This window comes from Macaca thibetana, chromosome 3 (assembly GCF_024542745.1).
Source record: "Macaca thibetana thibetana isolate TM-01 chromosome 3, ASM2454274v1, whole genome shotgun sequence".
Lineage (NCBI taxonomy): Eukaryota > Metazoa > Chordata > Mammalia > Primates > Cercopithecidae > Macaca > Macaca thibetana.
This window is the reverse complement of record NC_065580.1, coordinates 145327305-145346803: the sequence shown is the minus strand read 5'-3', so window position 1 is coordinate 145346803 and position 19499 is coordinate 145327305. Positions and strand designations below refer to the sequence as shown.

At 44.6% G+C, this 19499-nt stretch overlaps 2 pseudogenes; both read left to right on the top strand.

The window, feature by feature from the left end:
- The first annotated feature begins 11052 nt into the window (after nucleotides 1-11052).
- Nucleotides 11053-11833, top strand: LOC126950520 (cytochrome c oxidase subunit 2-like; annotated as a pseudogene).
- A 288-nt stretch (nucleotides 11834-12121) lies between these two features.
- On the top strand, nucleotides 12122-12801 carry LOC126950521 (ATP synthase subunit a-like; annotated as a pseudogene).
- The last annotated feature ends 6698 nt before the right edge of the window (nucleotides 12802-19499 follow it).

Below are 19499 nucleotides of genomic sequence, written 5' to 3'. Positions count from 1 at the left end.
AGTAGAAAGATTGTACAGGCATTGGGTAAGCATTCCAAGCCAAAAAGAAGAAATTTGCCAGAAAGCAGCACAAAATACAGATGGGACTTACAGATATCATGCAAGTCAAAACCCCAGCAGGCCACTCATTCCATCCTACAGCTCCAAATCATCTTTTGGGAATCTATGTCCACATCCGGAGCACAGGGTGGTGTGATAGCTGGGATCCCAAGGCCTTGGGAAGCTCTGCACCTGTGGCATTGCAGAATCTTTCCCCTCCAGCTGCCCTCGTGGGTTGGGCTGGTGTTGAGTACTTGTAGCTTTTCAACACTAAGGGTGCAAGCAGTTGGTGGGTCTATGAATCTGGGGCCTGGAAAGGCTGCCTCCCTGAATGGGTATGGAGGCTCCAACCCTGTACTCTCCTTCTGCGCTGCCCGAGTAGAGGTTTCCCACGAGGCTCTGCCTCTTGGAAAAGCTTCTGGCTGGACACCCAGGCTTTCTGATACATCCTCTGGAGCCCAGGCGAAGGCTCTGAAGCCTCTAATCTTGTGCTCTATGCACCTGCTGGCTTAACGCTATGTGGAAGCCACCAAGGCTTGGAGCTTGCACCCCTGAAGCAGTGACACAAGCTGTACCTGTGCATCTTTCAGGCATGGCTGGAGCTGGAGCTGCAGGGATAAAGGCAGCAGTGTCCTGAGGCTGCACACAGCAGTGGGGCCATGGGGCTGGCCCAGGAAACCATTCTTTTCTCCTAAGCTCCAGGGCCAATGACAGTAAGGGCTGCTACAAAGGTCTCTGAGAGGCCTTCAAGGCCGTTTTCCCCATTGTCTTGAACTATTAGCACTGGGCTCCTTCTCATACAAATACGTGAAGCCTTCTAGATCTTCCCCCTGTAAACCAGCTTTTCCTTTGGACCACTTGTCCAGGTTACAAATTTTCCAAAGGTTTAAGCTCTGCTTCTCATTTCAATATGAGTTCCAACTTAGGGTCATTTCTTTGATCACTCAGCCCGCCCCCCGGGCTGAGTCGCGGGAGGGAGCAGGCGGAGGGGAGGCGGCCGGCACTCACCGGCCCGCTGATAGGGAAAGTAACTTTGAAGGGCCGGCAGGGCGGACGCGAGGGCGCACTTCGCGGACTAGCCCCCCCCCCCCCGCCCAGCCGCCTGACTCTACGGTGGCTTTACCCCTTCGGGAAATAGGACCCCCAGATGACACAGGAATCCCCAGGATCCAGTACTGGCCATTCTCCACCAGTGATCTGTATAACTGGAAGACTCAGAGTGCTCGGTTTTCAGACAACCCCAAAGATTTACTGGCTTTACTGGATAGTGTCATGTTCACCCACCAGCCCACTTGGGATGATTGCCAACAGCTCCTCCGAATCTTGTTTACCACAGAAGAGCGAGAGAGAATACAGGTAGAAGCTAGAAAGCTGGTCCCGGGGGATGACGGTCAACTGACTGCCAACCCTGACCTCATAAACGCGACCTTTCCTCTGACCAGGCCGGCGTGGGACTACAACACGGCAGAAGCCTTGCAGAAAATTCATCAAGAAATCTGGCCCAAGCTGAAGGAACTATATGAGACCGGTCCCCCGCCGACACCCCATCCGTACCAGCCAGGAGACTGGGTCTTGGTCAAGCGACACCGACAAGAGACCCTAGAACCCAGGTGGAAAGGACCACTCCAGGTACTCCTAACCACACCCACCGCCCTAAAGGTAGAAGGCATCGCGTCGTGGATCCACTACACCCACGTCAAGCCGGTGGACCCAACCTCCGACCTCCTGGGACCAATCACGTGCTGAAGCACCGGACACGTGGACTGTGGACAGAGCTAAGAACAACCCCTTAAAACTCACCCTGCGCCGACAGCATAGCTCACTGCAAACATGCAGTTAGGTAGTCTGACTCTAATGTTGGTCGCCCTAGTGGCCGCTGGGGAAAACATAAAGCCAGCTCCTAATCCCTTTGTCTGGAGATTCTGGCTTTATGAAAACCAAACCCACCCTGGGCAACCTCATAAGCCCGGGAAATTAGTGGCCAGTGCAGATTGCCCCTCCTCAGGGTGCAATAGCCCAATTTTACTAAATTTTACCGATTTCCCAATAGCCAAACCAGTGGCACCAATGATATGCTTCGAGTATGATCAGACTCAATACAATTGTAAGCACTATTGGTGGCACCAAAGTGCCGGCTGCCCTTATAACTATTGTATCGTCCATAAATACCAATGGTGGGGTGGAAAAGAACAGATAGATCCCAGATGGCCCTTCCATCGTAGACAAGATGGAGACCTTTCATATACATGGATAGTTAGAGACCCCTGGAACTCCCGCTGGACCACGCCTCAACATGGGGCTGTATACTACTCCTCCGCCTCCACATGGCCTAGCAGTCACCTCTATCTGTGGCGGGGTCTAGTGCAGGTACGGCCCCTGGTCCATGGAAATATCCAGTGACAAGAAAACCGCCTGACACAAGATTTATGTCCTTTTTCCTGGTTAAAATTATTGCAAGAAGGATTAGAACTTGCTAACTTTACAGGACTTCACAGCCTGTCTGGCTGCTTTCTGTGTGCCACTCTAGGGCGTCCACCGCTAACCGCTGTCCCCCTGCCGTGGGGATCCTCTACCTCTGCCCAAGCTAACAACCACCGAAACCTCTCATATGCCCCTATCCCTAACGTGCCACTATACCTAAACCCCAGTCAAGAAAAGTTTCCCTACTGTTTCTCAGGAACTAATTCCAGCCTCTGCAGCATCACTGCAACGCCCCCTAATATCACCTTAAGGGCTCTGTCAGGCATATTCTTCTGGTGTAATGGAACATTATCTAAAAACCTATCAAGCCCCTCTGTTACCAACCTACTGTGTCTTCCTGTCACATTAGTTCCCCAGTTGACTCTACTTACTGCCGGAGAGTTCCTAGGGTATACCGGTAACTGGACTAGTGCTGTTATTCACCCAGTCCCTAGACCGAGACCTGCACGAGCCATATTTCTCCCCCTTATTGCAGGAATCTCCCTCACCGCATCCTTCATGGCAGCCGGACTGGCGGGGGGAGCCTTAGGTCACACCCTCATAGAAAGTAACAAGCTGTACCAACAATTTGCCATTGTTATGGAGGAGTCAGCTGAGTCCCTTGCCTCCCTCCAGCGGCAGCTCACGTCCCTAGCACAGGTAACCTTGCAGAACCGGAGGGCCTTAGACCTACTCACTGCTGAAAAAGGGGGTACGTGTATGTTTCTAAAGGAAGACTGTTGTTTCTACATAAATGAATCAGGACTTGTGGAGGACCGGGTCCAACAGTTACGCAAGTTAAGCACAGAAGTAAGAACACGGCAGTTTGCTTCAGCTGCAGACCAATGGTGGAACTCATCTATGTTTTCTCTGTTAGCCCCCTTCCTTGGACCCCTGCTGAGTCTTCTATTTCTGCTTACCGTAGGACCTTGTGTTGTTAACAGAATTTTGCGGTTCGTTAGAGAAAGATTTGACACTGTACAACTCATGGTCCTCACAGCCCAATACCAACCTGTAGACGCTGAAACAGAATCAGACTTGTAAGACCCAAGATTGGCTCTAGAGATACCTGAAAAGAAGGGGGGAATGAGAGGAGCCGGGCACATTCCTCAGCCCCGGGCTCAAAACAAACAAGCCCAATACAAACACATCCCATCCTCCCATCCCACCACATATCGCCATATATCTCTCAAACTTCCTGAGCCCAGTACAAACACATCCCATCCTCCCATCCCACCACATATCGCCATATATCTCTCAAACTTCCTGAGCCCAGTACAAACACCACCTGGAAAAGTCTCCGATAAGAAGGCAGCCGTTCAAAGTTTTACTGAAAGCGCGGGAACCAAAAGAATTCCTTTGTTCCCCTGTAACTTTCGGGCTATAAAAAGCAAACACTCGCATTGTTCGGGGCCCTCTTGTATGCTGTGTAATGGAGGGACCAAGTTCGAACTTGTCGTAAAGATCCTTGCCGCTTGGCTTTGACTCTGGACTCTGGTGGTCTTCTTTGGGGAACAGAGGGTCTGGGCATAACACTACTACCCACCACACTTCAGCCAACCTACAGAGCCAATCTACTCCTTCCCACCGTAACCACCCCCCATTTTTCCTTCTACACCCACCCCACTATCCATGATTAAATCACTCCCTCCCACTTCCTCATCTTTCTGTCATGCTCTAATGCCTCCAAAACCACCCAATCTTTGCTAGCCACTACTGAGCCTGCTTCTACTTTTTCAGGTATCTGTATAGCAGGTTGGTTATGTAGCAATAACACAAAACCCCATTTAAGGGGAAAAATTCAAGAAGATTTCAGAAATTTGCATATCAAGAAGCCCTGTGCTAATAGCCCAGACAAAGGGAAAAAGGCCTTGAAGGTATTTCACACCTCTCTCTGCAGTTCTAATTTTCTGTATTATTGCAAACCAAAGAGATTTAATTGACTCATGGTTCTGCAAGCTGTGAAGGAAGCAAAGTGCCTTTCCTGTTTCTGGGAGGAATCAGGAAGCCTCCTAATTATACCAGAAAGCCAAGGGATAATGAGCTGTCTCCTAATGCAGGAGTAGGAGCAAGACAGAGTGAGGAAAGAGGTTCCACAGCCTTCTAGACAACCAGATCTCGTGAGAACTCACTCACCATCAGGAGGACAGCGTCAAGGTGCTTTATCATTCATGAAGGATCCACCCCTCACCCTTTTATGACTAAACCTTTTTCCACCTAGGCCTCCCCATGTGGAGTAAAATTCCACATGGGTTTTGATGGGGACATAGAGACAAACCATATTATTCTGTCCCTGACCCCACGAACGTCATGTCCTTCTCACATTGCAAAATACGGTCATGCCTTGCCAGCATGAGTCTTAACTCATTTCAGCATTAACTCAAAGTTACAAAGTCCAAGGCCTCATCTGAGTCAAGGTTACAGCCTCTTTCGCCTATGAGCCTCTGATATAAAAAGCAAGTTCACTCCTTCTAAGGTATAATGATGGTACAGGCATGGTGGAAGCTTTCCATATCCAAAAGGAAGACATTTTCCAGAAAGTTTATTTCTATCTGAGACCTCCTCAGCCTGGCCTTCGCTGTCCATGTTTCTGTCAGGAATTTTGTCACAACCACTTAACCAGTCCCTAAGACACTCCAAAAATTTTCTCGTCTATCTTTCTTTTTTTGAGGCCTCCAAACTCTTCCAACCTCTGCCCAGTACCTGGTTCCAAAGTTGCTTCCACATTCCCAGGTAGCTTTACAGCAGTGCTCCAATCCTCATTGGCCATTTTCTGTATGATTTATTTTGAAAAAGAGGTTTAATTGGCTCATGACTCTGCAGGGTGGACAGAAAGCACAGTGGCTTCCAATTCAGGAAGTCCTCAGAAATCTCTCAATCTTCATGCAAGGCAAAGAGAGAGTGAGTTGTCTCACATAGCAAAAGAAAAACACGGCGAGTAGGGAGGTGACAGAGTTTTCGGTGACCAGGTCTCACGAGAAGTCACTCATGATTGTGAGGATGGTACAAGGGGATGGCGCCGAACCATTCATGAGAAATTTGCCTTCATAATTCAATCACCTTATACCAGGATCCACTTTCCACATTAGGAAATATAATTAAATATGAGATTTCGTGGGGACACATATTCGAATTGTATCATCAATCTCTGAGTATCAAGACATCCACAGCGGGCTTTATCCAGCCAACTTCCTTGAGATTCTTTATAGGGTTTGAGGTCTACAGCATAGACACTACAATATTCACACTTCAAAAAGCAATAAAGTGGCATTCTCATTCATTCCAAAAGGTACAACGGTAGTGCAGGCGTTCGTAGCATGACTTAGTTCATGTTTGCTACTGTTTCTCTTCTACCACCATATTAACTCTTACCTACACAGTTCCGTATTCAGCTGGATTTCAGTTGAGCACAAAACCATCCTGGCACTACCACCGATAGCTGGCACTAGCTCTTTGTTAGTGTTATTATTCTGCTGTAGAAAGTATCCTTGAACTGGAAACAGTCCACAATCAAATATCTAGTCATTCAAATCTATCAAATCCTGGGTGACTTTTTAAAAAAATAGTCTCTCTTTTGCAAGAAATGCTGCATCCGTGATTTCATGTCTCTCATTCAAATTGGATGGAAGCAGCGAATTTCCACTGAAGTAGCGAAATAAATGCTGTTCCTGTGATTCTGACGTCATCAGCCTCCGCACCTCTATCTTCTCTTCTGCCACGTGTTGCCTGCTCTCTGTGACTTTGGTAAGAGCTTCCTTGTGTACATGGATGAAGTTCAGGATGTTGCCTGGTGTCCCTGAGACAGCACTAACAGGTCCATGACTGGGTCCAGGTCCTGCCTGGAATGATTGGCAAAACGCTCACTGACAGTGTGTAAGGCATCTGTGGTGAAGTGGGTGGCGTGGTCCAGCTCCAAGGACTGGCTGAAGCTTGAAGACGAACTGGCCACCTTCCGATGCTCTTTCTTAAAGCCTGTCATTATCACCTGCTTGTATGTCAACTCATTGGCTGTGAAGATGAGCTGAGTGCCCTGTTGTCCACCTTCTTAGTGAAGCACTTGAAACTGTCCATCTTGCTCTCCCACTCCCAAAGGTTGAGTGTCACCCTGGGGTTAGGCTCAGGGCCAGGGAGAGTCTGGCACTCACCATCTCAGCCTTCCTCTTGTCCCGTCTCCAGGCTGTCTCTTCAGTGCTGGTGGGGCACATCAGGAAGTGACAAAAGCTGTGGCACTGTGCCCGCACCACCCAGAAGCTGGCCGTGTGCTTCATCGACCAGATTGGGCCCTTTCTACACTTGAACACAGATGTCACTTCACCACAGGTTGGCTCACAGCAACCTCTGTCTCCTGGGTTCAAGCGATTCTCTGGCCTCAGCCTCCTGAGTATCTGAGATTACACATGCCTGCCAATATGCTTTGCTAATTTTTGTATTTTTAGTAGAGATGGGTTTCATCATGTTGGCCAGGCTGGTCTCAAACTGCTGACCTCAAGTGATCCACCTGCCTTGGCATCCCAAAATGTTGGCATTAGAAGTGTGAGCCACCGCGCCCGGCCAAGCACAAAGCTTTTCACATAAAAATGGAAATGAACTTTTTAGTGTTTCATGTAATTCATAAAATGCAATTATTTTGGATTCTACTATATAATAAACATCCATATGTGGGCTAAAGTGCTTGGATGCCAATAATTCAGTTGTGATTGTGGGTGGGAAGAGTTGAGATGGTGCAAATAAACTTTAAATATTTTTTTTACTTTCAAGATGGAGTCTCGCTCTGTCACCCAGGCTGGAGTGCAATGGTGCAATCTCAGCTCACTGCAACCTCTGCCTCCCAGATTCAAGCAATTCTCTCTCTCAGCCTCCCTAGTACCTGGGATTACAGGTGCCCACCACCACACGCGGAAAATTTTTTTTTTTTGAACTTTTAGTAGAGATGGAGTTTCACCAACTTGGCCAGGCTGGTCTTGAACTCCTGACCTCATGACACACCTGCCTTGGCCTCCCAAAGTGCTGGGATTACAGGCATGAGCCACCATGCCCGGCCACTGCAAAGAAACTTTAAAAGTGACATAAGCCAGGCACGGTGACTCATGCCTGTAATCCCAGCGCTGTGGGAGGCTGTAGCAGGCAGATCACAAGGTCAGGAGTTCGAGAACAGCCTGCTCAAGATGGTGAAACCCTGTTTCTACTAAAAACACAAACCTCAGTCAAGTGTAAGAGCGGATGCCTGTAGTCTCAGCTACTCGGGAGGCTGAGGCAGGAGAATTGCTTGAACCTGGGAGGTGGAGGTTGCAGTGAGCCGAGATGGCACCACAACACTCCAGCCTGGGCGGTGGAGTGAGACACTGCCTCAAAAGAAAAAAGAAAAAAAAATGTGGTATGAACCACAGCTAAACTACAGTCAAATAGAGAGTAAACCAAAACATCTCAAAGTATATCATCAGTTATCAGGCAATAACATGCAATTTCTAAAACCTAACTTAAATGCAGCTTTTAAAGACATTTTAAACATGTCAGTTGAGTCAGATTTGTTGAATAAAGTTAGCAAATGGATATCTCTTGAAAATGAGAGCTCCAGGGAATTAAAAAATATAAAATTCCCATTTCCTTTCTGTGTTAACAGAGCTAATTATGATCTTTACTTAACATGCATAAGTCAACAGAACAACTCAGTATTCCACCAAATTAAAAACAAGGATTATATTAGAGAAGTGTAACCCAAAAGAGAAACGGTCATATAACTAACCTCAGTCAAGTCGTTCTTGCAGTCATTTGAAGTCTGTGGGTTGGAAGTAGGAATTCTTACGGGCAGCTGGGGAATCTATTTTCCGTTGAGTCCTATACTAGAAAGATTTTCAACACAAGGTGACTCTGGGTCTCACCTTGTAGGAAGAGTGCTGAGAAAATATTTCACCCGTTCTTTCTCCATAAGGAGCTTGGTGCTGATCATTGCTCTTTTCTTATTCGATCTGTAAAGATAGCAAAGACAAAGGCTTAGTGTTTCATTTTTCCTTAAATGATTCTTAATGACTTGCAGTTTTTAAAAACTTGCCCTGAGAGTAAACCAAATAACCCACTAAACAGAGCTTTCACACCGAGGATGTGTGAGGGCATACCTGTTGTAAGGAATTATAACTTTAAAATCGTTCTAAAGGAGCACCTGTGTTTCTAAGGTGTTTTATACTAAACAAGCAGTTCAAACAAAGTAGACACGGAAGGCAAATGGCTATCAGTGATGTATGGCTCAAAGACAAAACTTGCTGCCTTCTAAAACGGCTCTATTTGTAAGATTCTGAAGATTCCATTAGAAATACTTGTATTTAAAGGGTAACAGCATGGGACAATGAATATGTTGATTTGCTTGATTATAAGAACCACTTCACTAGAAATAATTTTATCAAAACGTCACATTGCACTCCTTAACATAGGTTAAGAAAGCTAAAATGGACAGAAAAAAATCTAGGAATACTTGCGTTCAGTAAACCAGTTTCAGGCTTCACAAGGGTGAATGGTACATTTCACCCATTATCTAGGAACAATTAAACATTTGGCACTGAGGAATAATTCAGAGCCACAACCCCTAGAGGAGAACTAGATTGGTTGGGGATCAAAAACAACTAAAGCGTCTCTGAAGGCAATTAGCCCCCAACACTGTGACCAAGGCACTGGAAGTGGGGCTTGTTCTTTCTGCCTTCCGCACACCTCTTCAGGCTGAACAAGGTGTTATTTTCTAACGACTTTGTGAATTACGCTTCTTTAAATTCCTGTGATAATCATTCCCTATTTCACAAGGACGCCTTTCTGTAACATCTTGAAAATGTTACACAAAGAGGCTTTCTAATGATAATACTAAAGATCACCGTCAAAAATGATTGTGCCCAGAGTAGCAGTACCACTTGACACTTTGGGTTTAGGTTGTGATCTACCGAAAAATAAATTAAAATAGTTAATATTTCTATTTAGGGAAATTCTGACAAGTTAATCTTATAACAAGATCACTTTATTAATTAAAAAAGTTCAAAAATACTTAGTGAAAAAAATTCACAGATCAGGTTATCTACATGAGACTTTTCAGGGGAAAAAAGCCATATGAAAACAACAACAACAAAAAAAAATGAGAGGAGAGACAGAAACTACTCTTGACTATTAATCTCTATCTCTCTCTGATTATCTTTCTGATGAACATCATCTAGTTGCTGCTCAAGCCACGGATTTTCACCTTGGAGTTGACATATCCTCTCTTCTACACAGTTTTCAGTGGATTTACTCACCTTAGCTTCTGCATTTTGATACATCTTTTTCATTTTCCTAGTCTGATTCTTTGGTCACCCCGAAGTCTATATCCTCACTCTACCAGGGTTCGGGATCATCTCTTATATTGTAACATACTACTCCGGAAAAAAAGAACAATTTGACTATATGGGCATAGTCTGAGCCATGATATCAATTGGATTCTTAGGCTTTATTGTATGAGCCCATCACATGTTCACAGTGTGTACAGAGGTAGATACACGAGCCTACTTCACCTCTGCCACTATAGTTATTGCTATCCCCACCGGTGTTAAAGTTTTTAGCTGACTTGCTGCACTCCACGGAAGCAATACCAAATGATCCCCCCGCAATACTTTGGGCCCTAGGCTTTATTTTTCTCTTCACAGTGGGAGGCTTAACGGGCATTGTATTAGCAAAGTCATCATTAGACATTGTATTACATGACACGTACTATGTTGTAGCCCACTTTCACTATGTCCTATCAATAGGAGCTGTATTCGCTATTACAGAAGGTTTTATCCACGGATTCCCCTATTTTCAGGCTACACACTAGACCAAGCTTATGCCAGAGCCCATTTTGCCATTATATTTATAGGCGTAAATTTAACTTTTTTTTCCACAGCATTTTCTCGGCTTATCTGGAATACCCCGACGCTATTTCGACTACCCTGATGCATATACCACATGAAACATTCTATCATCTATGGGCTCCTTCATTTCCCTAGTAGCAGTAATATTAATAATCTATATAACCTGAGAAGCTTTTGCCTCAAAACATAAAGTCTTACTAATCGAACAACCCTCTACTAACTTAGAGTGGTTGCACGGCTGTCCCCCACCCTACCATACATTTGAAGAGCCAACCTACATAAAACCTAGATGACGGCCGGGCGCGGTGGCTCAAGCCTGTAATCCCAGCATTTTGGGAGGCCGAGACGGGCGAATCACGAGGTCAGGAGATCGAGACCATCCTGGCTAACATGGTGAAACCCCGTCTCTACTAAAAAATACAAAAAAAAAAAAAAAAAAAAAAAAAAAAAAAAAAAACTAGCCGGGCGAGGTGGCGGGCGCCTGTAGTCCCAGCTACTCGGGAGGCTGAGGCAGGAGAATGGCGTAAACCCGGGAGGCGGAGCTTGCAGTGAGCTGAGATCCGGCCACTGCACTCCAGCCTGGACGACAGAGCCAGACGCCGTCTCAAAAAGAAAAAACAAAACAAAACAAAACAAAAAAAACCTAGATGAAAAAGGAAGGAATAGAACCTCCTAAAACTGGTTTCAAGCCAACCCTATAACCCCTATAACTTTTTCAATAAGGTATTAGAAAAACTATTTCATAACTTTGTCAAAGTTAAATTATAGGTTGAATCCTGTATATCTTAATGGCTCACCCAGTTCAACTAGGTCTTCAAGACGCCACATCCCCTATTATAGAGGAACTAATCACCTTTCATTCACGACCACGCTCTTATAATAATTTTCTTAATTAGCTTTCTAGTTTTATATGTCCTCTCCCTAACACTCACAACAAAACTTACCAACACCAATATCACAGATGCCCAAGAAATAGAAACCATTTGAACCATCCTACCCGCTATCATTTTAGTCTTAATCGCTCTCCCATCCTTACACAGCCTCTATTTGACAGACGAAATCAATAACCCTCTTTTACTATCAAATCAATCAGACACCAATGATACTGAACCCACGAATACACAGATTATGGAGGGATAATCTTTAACTCTTATATACTCCCACCATTATTTTTAAACCCAGGAGACCTTCAGCTCCTCGAAGTTGACAACCGAGTAGTTCTTCCAATTGAAGCTCCTGTTCGTATAATAATTACATCTCAGGACATCCTACACTCATGAACCCTTCCTACACTAGCGTTAAAAACAGACGCAGTCCCCGGATACTTAAACCAAACTACCTTTACCGCCATACGACCAGGCGTCTACTACAGACAATGCTCAGAAATCTGCGGTGCCAACCACAGCTTTATACCCATCGTCGTAGAACTAATTCCACTAAAAGCTTTTGAAATAGGACCCGTATTTACTCTATAGACCCACCACACTCCACTCTATGCCTCTAACACACCCCACCCATAAATCTTTACAAAATATCTCTACAGACCCACTGTATAGCTGCCCCAGCATTAACCTTTTAAGTTAAAGACCGAGAGAAGCAACCCCTCTCTACTGTGAAATGCCCCAACTAAATACAACTACATGACCAACCATCATCACATCTATACTCCTCATCATACAACTAAAATTACTAAACACAAATTACCACTTATCCTCCTCACAAAAAATTAACACACAAAACTACAACAGCCCTTGACAATCAAAATGAATGAAAATCTATTTACCAAATTCATCGCCCCAACAATTCTAAGCCTGCCTGCTGCAGTACCTATTATTCTATTTCCCTCCTTACTATTTCCAACTTCCAACCACCTTATTAACAACCGGCTAGTTACCGTTCAACAAAAACTAACTCCACTTGCCCTAAAGCAAATAATAGCAATTCACAATACCAAAGGGCAAACCTGATCCCTCATACTAATATCCCTAATTATCTTTATCACTATAACCAACCTTCTTGGACTTCTACCTCACTCATTTACACCAACCACCCAATTATCCATAAATTTAGCTATAGCAATCCCCCTATGAGCAGGCACAGTAATCATAGGATTTCATTTTAAAACTAAAAACTCTCTAGCTCACTTTCTACCACAAGGTACACCCACACCCCATATCCCCATATTAGTCATCATTGAAACCATTAGCTTATTTATTCAACCAGTGGCCTTAGCTGTACGCTTACTGCCAACATCACAGCAGGTCATTTACTCATGCACCTAATTGGAAGCACTGCATTAGCATTATCAACTGTTAGCCCCTCTACCACCTCAATTATCTTCACACTCCTAGTACTCTTAAGCATTCTGGAAATTGCCGTCGCTCTAATTCAAGCCTATGTCTTCACACTCTTAGTTAGCCTCTACCTACACGACAACACCTAATGACCCACCAATTCCATGCCTACCACATAGTTAAACCTAGTCCCTGACCACTAACAGAAGCCTTCTCAGCCCTCCTAATAACATCTGGTTTAATTATATGATTTCACTTTTATTCCAACACCCTATTAATACTAGGCCTCCTAACTAATATGTTAACTATGTATCAATGATGACCCGACATTGTTCGAGAAAGTACTTACTAAGTCCATCACACAATACCCGTCCAAAAAGGCCTCCGCTATGGAATAGTACAATTTATTATTTCAGAAGTCGTCTTCTTCACCGGTTTCTTCTGAGCATTTTACCATTCTAGCCTCGCCCCTACCCCACAATTGGGAGGACACTGACCACCAAGTCTTATTTTGTCAACCCACAAGAGTGAGTTAAAAAAGTCTTTATTAAAGGTCTTGAGTGGACTGATTTCTTTGTTATTTTAAAACAGCCCTCATGCTTACTGTGCACTATGACTCACCAGGTATTATCAACATCCTTCTTAAGCAAAATGTTAACAGCTTACTCAAGACGTGTGGATGAGAGGCCGAAGATTACACTCTTGTGGGTTGACAAAGTAAGTGTTTATGTTAAAAGATCAGTTAATACTAAATTGAAGTTTAAAATAATTGCAACTATTCCATCTTATATATTAGGTGAGAGTTCATAGTTTGGTTCTGGTAGTTTGAAATAGCAATGAGTTAGTCTACCTTTTAGTCAGAAATGAAGCAGAAGTCTAGATTAGTTAAAAGTAGAGGGCAAGCTTTCTTCAGGATTTTTAAGACCTTTATCCCTAGGGATCTCAATGTTCATTTTAGTCTAAGTATAATCCCCATGCATGGGATAAAAGGAGCCACATCTTTGACTTCTTTTATTTTCTTTTTTTCTTTTTTCTTTTCCTTTTTTTTTTTTTTTTTTTTTTTGAGACGGAGTCTCGCTCTGTCGCCCAGGCTGGAGTGCAGTGGCCGGATCTCAGCTCACTGCAAGCTCCGCCTCCCGGGTTTACGCCATTCTCCTGCCTCAGCCTCCCGAGTAGCTGGGACTACAGGCGCCCACCACCTTGCCCGGCTAGTTTTTTGTATTTTTAGTAGAGACGGAGTTTCACCATATTAGCCAGGATGGTCTCGATCTCCTGACCTCGTGATCCGCCCGTCTCGGCCTCCCAAAGTGCTGGGATTACAGGCTTGAGCCACCGCGCCCGGCCTTTCTTTTCCTTTTCCTGGTAGAGACAAGGTCTCACTCTGTTTCCCTGGCTGGTCTTGAGCTCCTGAGCTCAAGTAATCTTCCTGCCTTGGCCTCTCAAAGTGTTAGCCACCATGCCAGGCCTGAGTTTTCTAATAGTATGTTGGGTGTTGAAATGTTCAAGTTAGACCAGGCGCGGTGGCTCAAGCCTGTAATCCCAGCACTTTGGGAGGCCGAGACAGGCGGATCACGAGGTCAGGAGATCGAGACCAGCCTGGCTAACATGGTGAAACCCTGTCTCTACTGAAAAATACAAAAAACTAGCCGGGCGAGGTGGTGGGCGCCTGAAGTCCCAGCTACTGGGGAGGCTGAGGCAGGAGAATGGCGTAGACCCGGGAGGTGGAGCTTGCAGACCTGAGATCCGGCCACTACACTCCAGCCTGGGCGACAGAGCAAGACTCCCTCTCAAAAAAAAAAAAAAAGTTCAAGTTAGTTGACTATTTGTTGAGTAGCTCCAAGGAAGCAGTGTGAGTGAAACCAAAACGGGAGACACCCAATACTGAAATTATAATTATCACTCTAAAACTGTTGATGTACAGTGATCTCTGAAATGAGAGCAGAGCTGAGTAACAAGGGGATGTTACATGTTGTTGGTACATGTCTTGGAAATGGGAAAATGCCAACTTGCCTTGCCTTCATGGAACTGAAAAACAAAAAAAGCAGGGTTTTGTCTTGTCTGGTAGTTGGAGAGGACCATGGAGATCCAGCATCCTAGCACGGATCTGATGGCCCAGAGTGTGAGGAGGTAGAGAAGAAGCTGTAGTTATTCCAGCCAGGTTTTGATACCTGTTTGTTTTCTGTCCTTGGTGTGATTGATGAGCTCAGTGATAGGAGACAATTAGGTAATCTATTTTAATGAGATTTTATATATATATATTTAATATACACATCAATATATATATATATATTATATATTTATATGCTTATATATTAATATATATTAATATAGTTGTATACTAAATATATACATATATACACACATATATATATTATTACAGAGGAAGGACTTTGCTGTACGAAATTGCATTGCCCAAAACTAAAACCATGCTACTTACTCAACTGAGGTAAAAAATGGAAGACTATCACGCCTGCAATCCCAACACTTTGGGAGGCCAAGGTGGGTGGATCGAGGTCAGGAGATGGAGACCATCCTGGCTTACATGGTGAAACCCCGTCTCTACTAAAACTACAAAAAATTAGCAGGGCGTGGTGGGGGGCACCTGTAGTCCCAGCTACTGGTGGGGGCTGCAGCAGGAGAATGGCGTGAACCCGGGAGGCCGAGCTTGCAGTGAGCCGAGATCGCGCCACTGCACTCCAGCCTGGGCGACAAGAGCGAGACTCCGTCTCAAAGGAAAATAAATAAATGAAATAAAAAATAATAATACTAATCAAAAAGACTAAGGGGGGACTCTCAAGGGTCAGGACAAGAATAAATACCTTGGAATATTAATATCCATCTCATGAAGCCCGAGTTTTAATTGCCCCCTTTCAAATAAAACAATACCGGCAGGGCACGGTGGCTCACGTCTGTAATCTCAGCCGTTTATGATGCCAAGGCGGGTGGATCATGAGGTCAAGGGATCAAGAACATCCTGGCCAACAGGGTGAAACCCCATCTCTACTGAAAATACAGAAATTAGCCGGGTGTGCCGGCGTGCGCCTGTAGTCCCAGCTCCTCGGAAGGCTGAGGCAGGAGAATCGTTTGAACTCAGGAGGCGGAGGTTGCAGTGAGCCGAGCTCGCGCCACTGCACTCCAGCCTGGCGACAGAGTAAGACTGTTTCAAGAAACTATTCAAACAGAGTAACATTGCTACTATTCTGAACTCTTAAGTTAGGATAAGTATGTAAGATTTAAATTTTTATTGATGTATATAGCATGCATACAGAAGTATATATGCAATAAAATATTAATGTAATGTTCAATAAATTATAACAAAGCTAATACATTAGTGTAACTATAGAATGGAAATACCTTTGTTTTTGTCCACCAACTATTTCCTCTTCCTCCTCCCTAAATGTAAGCACAAGCCTAAGAGCTAGTGTTCTAGATGACTTTTCTTTTTTATACTACTGTTTTATTGGAGCATGTTTTAAATTCTTACACACAATGTCCAAAATAGTGCAATAGGCTGATGCTCAGCCTCAACATCTACTAATTCTGTCTCATTTCTGTTTAATTTCTGGTTCAGCTCCTTCCCCACACCCACTTTATTGTTGTGTTCATTTTCTGTAAGATAAGATGTATATGCATTGAAACATACAGTCTTTGTCTTTCTGACAAATCAATACAGCCATATATCCATTTCCCTTTCAAATATAGAATCACTGCCACCTAACAATTGTTTACGTGCGTGTGAATCACCTGGAAGTCTTTGAAGTTTAGATTTTGATACAGTGTATCTGGGTTTTGCCCTGCCCCTCCCTGCCCCGCCCCGCCCCGCCCCGCCCCGCCCTGGCTTCGCCTCGCCCCAGCTTGACCCCGCCCCAGCTTGACCCCTCCCCAGCCTCGCCCCTTCCCCTCACGGCCCCCGCGCCCCGCCCCGCCAGCGGTTCTGGGGAACCTAGAGTCGCAGACGCGTTTCCAGAGGACGGAATTCGGCGTCGGACTCGGAGCCCCGCGTAGTTCCGGAGGCGACTGCGACGCATGGCGGCGAGCAGTGTGGAGAAGACGCGCGGGTGGCGGGGCCTTGCACTGGGGCGGCCCTCCGGCACCCTCGTGCTGCCCGCCTTCCTCCAAGCCCTAGGACCTCATGCCCGGGAGGCAGCGTGGGCCCCAGGCCCGGGTACTCACTGCGCCTCCCGCAGACGCCGGCTTCCCGGCCCGGTTTCCAACACCGGGAATCCTTCCACTGTCTGTCTCTGCCCAGGACAACCCGCGCGCAGTAACACCGACCCCAGAGCGCACCCGTTAGGCGATGAAGGCACAAAAGAAGAGGAAGAAAACCTGGAACAGGGCCTCGGTGGCAAATGGAGGCGAGAAGGCCTCAAAGAAACCCGCCCCAGAGGAAGTTCCCGTAAGCGCTGAGGCTGAGGCAGGGGCGGGCGTCAGTCGGGAAGGGTGGAATCCCCCGGTGCGAATCCACGGGCACGTGTGATCCACGGGTCCGCGGAGTTAAGGCGGGGAGGGGGATGGAGTGGTGCTGGGCGTTGTGTTGTGTCCCAGCGCCCTCTCACAGCCGCTGCCCCCAAATCCGTCACAGGTACAAGCAGTTGGCCCAGGGATTGGCTTGGTGCGTGGAGCGACTGCAGCTGGGTCTCAAGAGGCAGAAATTTCCATCCCGACACAGAGTAAGGGACGTGGATTGTGTGATGCCCCATTATTTTATGTTATCAATAAGATAATTTTTAAAATGCTACAAATGATTTTGAGTCTAGCTCGAGCAACTTAGTGAGACACCTGTCTCTAACAACAATAGCCAAAACAAACAAACAATAACAAAACCCTCAAGGTTCGGATATACTCCTGATTAAGAAACCCAGAATAGATAAGTGCAATATATAAACTTCTGTATCTCAAAAATGTTAGAAGAGTTGGCATTTGATAGGTACTACTTCCTTCAAAGTTCTCCTTTTTAATCTGCTTTTCAAGACTTATCTGTCTTTCCACATAGCAGCTGCCCATTTTTCTTTTCTATGTTTCTCTTTTTCTTACAGTCTATGGGACTTCATAAATTAGGAAAATAAGCTTTTTAGGACATAAGTCGCAAATATTTTGCCCCAGTTTGACTGTAAAGTATTGTAATAGAGAACTTAAATTTTAAAATTTCTACACTGTAAATATGCACATGGTATTAGATGTTAAAATTAAACCTTAACGAAGTTGTTTTTAAAATATCACACATCTTTTAATTTTTTTTTTTTTTTTGTGAGATGGAGTTTTACTCTTGTCACCCAGGCTGCAGTGCAGTGGCATGATCTTGGCTCACTGCAACTTCTGCCTCCTGGATTCAAGCCCTTCTCCAGCCTCAGCCTTCTGAGTAGCTGGGATTACAGGCATGTGCCACCATGCCTGGCTAATTTTTGTATTTTCAATAGAGACGGGGTTTCAGCATGTTGGCGAAGCTGGTCTCAAACTTGTGACCTCAGGTGATCCCTCTGCCTCAGCTTCTCATAGTGCTGTTTAATGGGTGTATATATTACTCAGTTATAACTACATAACAAACAATCCCAAAACATACTAGCTCAGGATTGAGCAGGTTAGAAATTTAGGCTGGGCTCAGGTGGGCTATTCTCCTAGGCTGAGATTGGCTCCTTCAGGTGTCAGTGGTCAGCTGCTTGTGAATTAGGTGGCTCTGCTTCTGGCAGTGAGCTTTATGTAGACTGAGGCTCTTTGGCTTTTCTCAGCATGCTATTTTATCCTCCAGAAAGCTAAAATGGGCTTGTTCTCATAGACATGGAAGAATTCTGAATAAGATAACAGAAGAATCTAGGACCTTTTAAGCCTGGGCCCCAAACTGGCACACTGTGCCAATGCAAATATGTCAAGAGAGATTCAAGGTTTATACATTGTAGGAGGTGCCTAGTGTGAAAACTCATTCCCCTATCAAAAATACCGTGAGTTATTTTCAGTAGGTGAAAAGTTCCCAGAGAAAACTGTCCATTTTACAACCGTATCCACCTGTGTAGGTAGGTTGCTTACTTGGAAGTGGGAGGTGGGTTCTGTGTTCTTGAATGGGAAGACACATTTTTCTCAACATGTGAGCTCTTTCTGTGTTTATCAATTTTACGTAGACCGAATGAAAATACCAAGGTTTTAACATTTTTGTATGACACCTGCAGTCTTTCACTATTGTGATGACAGTTTTAAAAATCTCATAATGGAGTGAAAAAGCACTTGCTCCTCTAGATAGCAAAATGTGCTATTAATGTCTACAATTAATTGTTTACTGACAGCTGAAAAGAGAAACACATGGAACAGAGTAGGAAACCCAGAAACTGAAATTATGTAGGCTAGAAGTAAGGATTGATGAGTAGGAAAGGATGAATTATTAATGAAAAAATGCCTGCTGTTTGAAGAAAACTGATGAACTTTTATGTCACAAACATGAGTTCCTGATGGAATAGAGATTGAAATTTTGACATATGCAAATGAGTAAGATACCAGAAGAAAACACAAATGCTTGTTTTACAGGTACCTTTTATGTTGACAAAGGCCTTCCTAAGAATGGCCTCATAAGCAGACATCCTGAAGGTTGATTTAGCCAACTAAAAATTAAAACTGCCTGTGTTTCAGGAAAAAAAGTAACAAAACAAAAGAGAGCTTACTTGAAAAATATTAACTATATTATATACATATGTTCAGAGGAAAAGTATGTTTTCATTTTTTAGGGCATTCATTATATGTGTGTGTGTGTGTGTGTGTATGTATGTATATATATATATATATATATATATTTTTTTTTTTTTTTTTTTTTTTTTTTTTTTTGCTCAGTCTCGCTTCTTTGCCCAGGTTGGTGTCCAGTGGC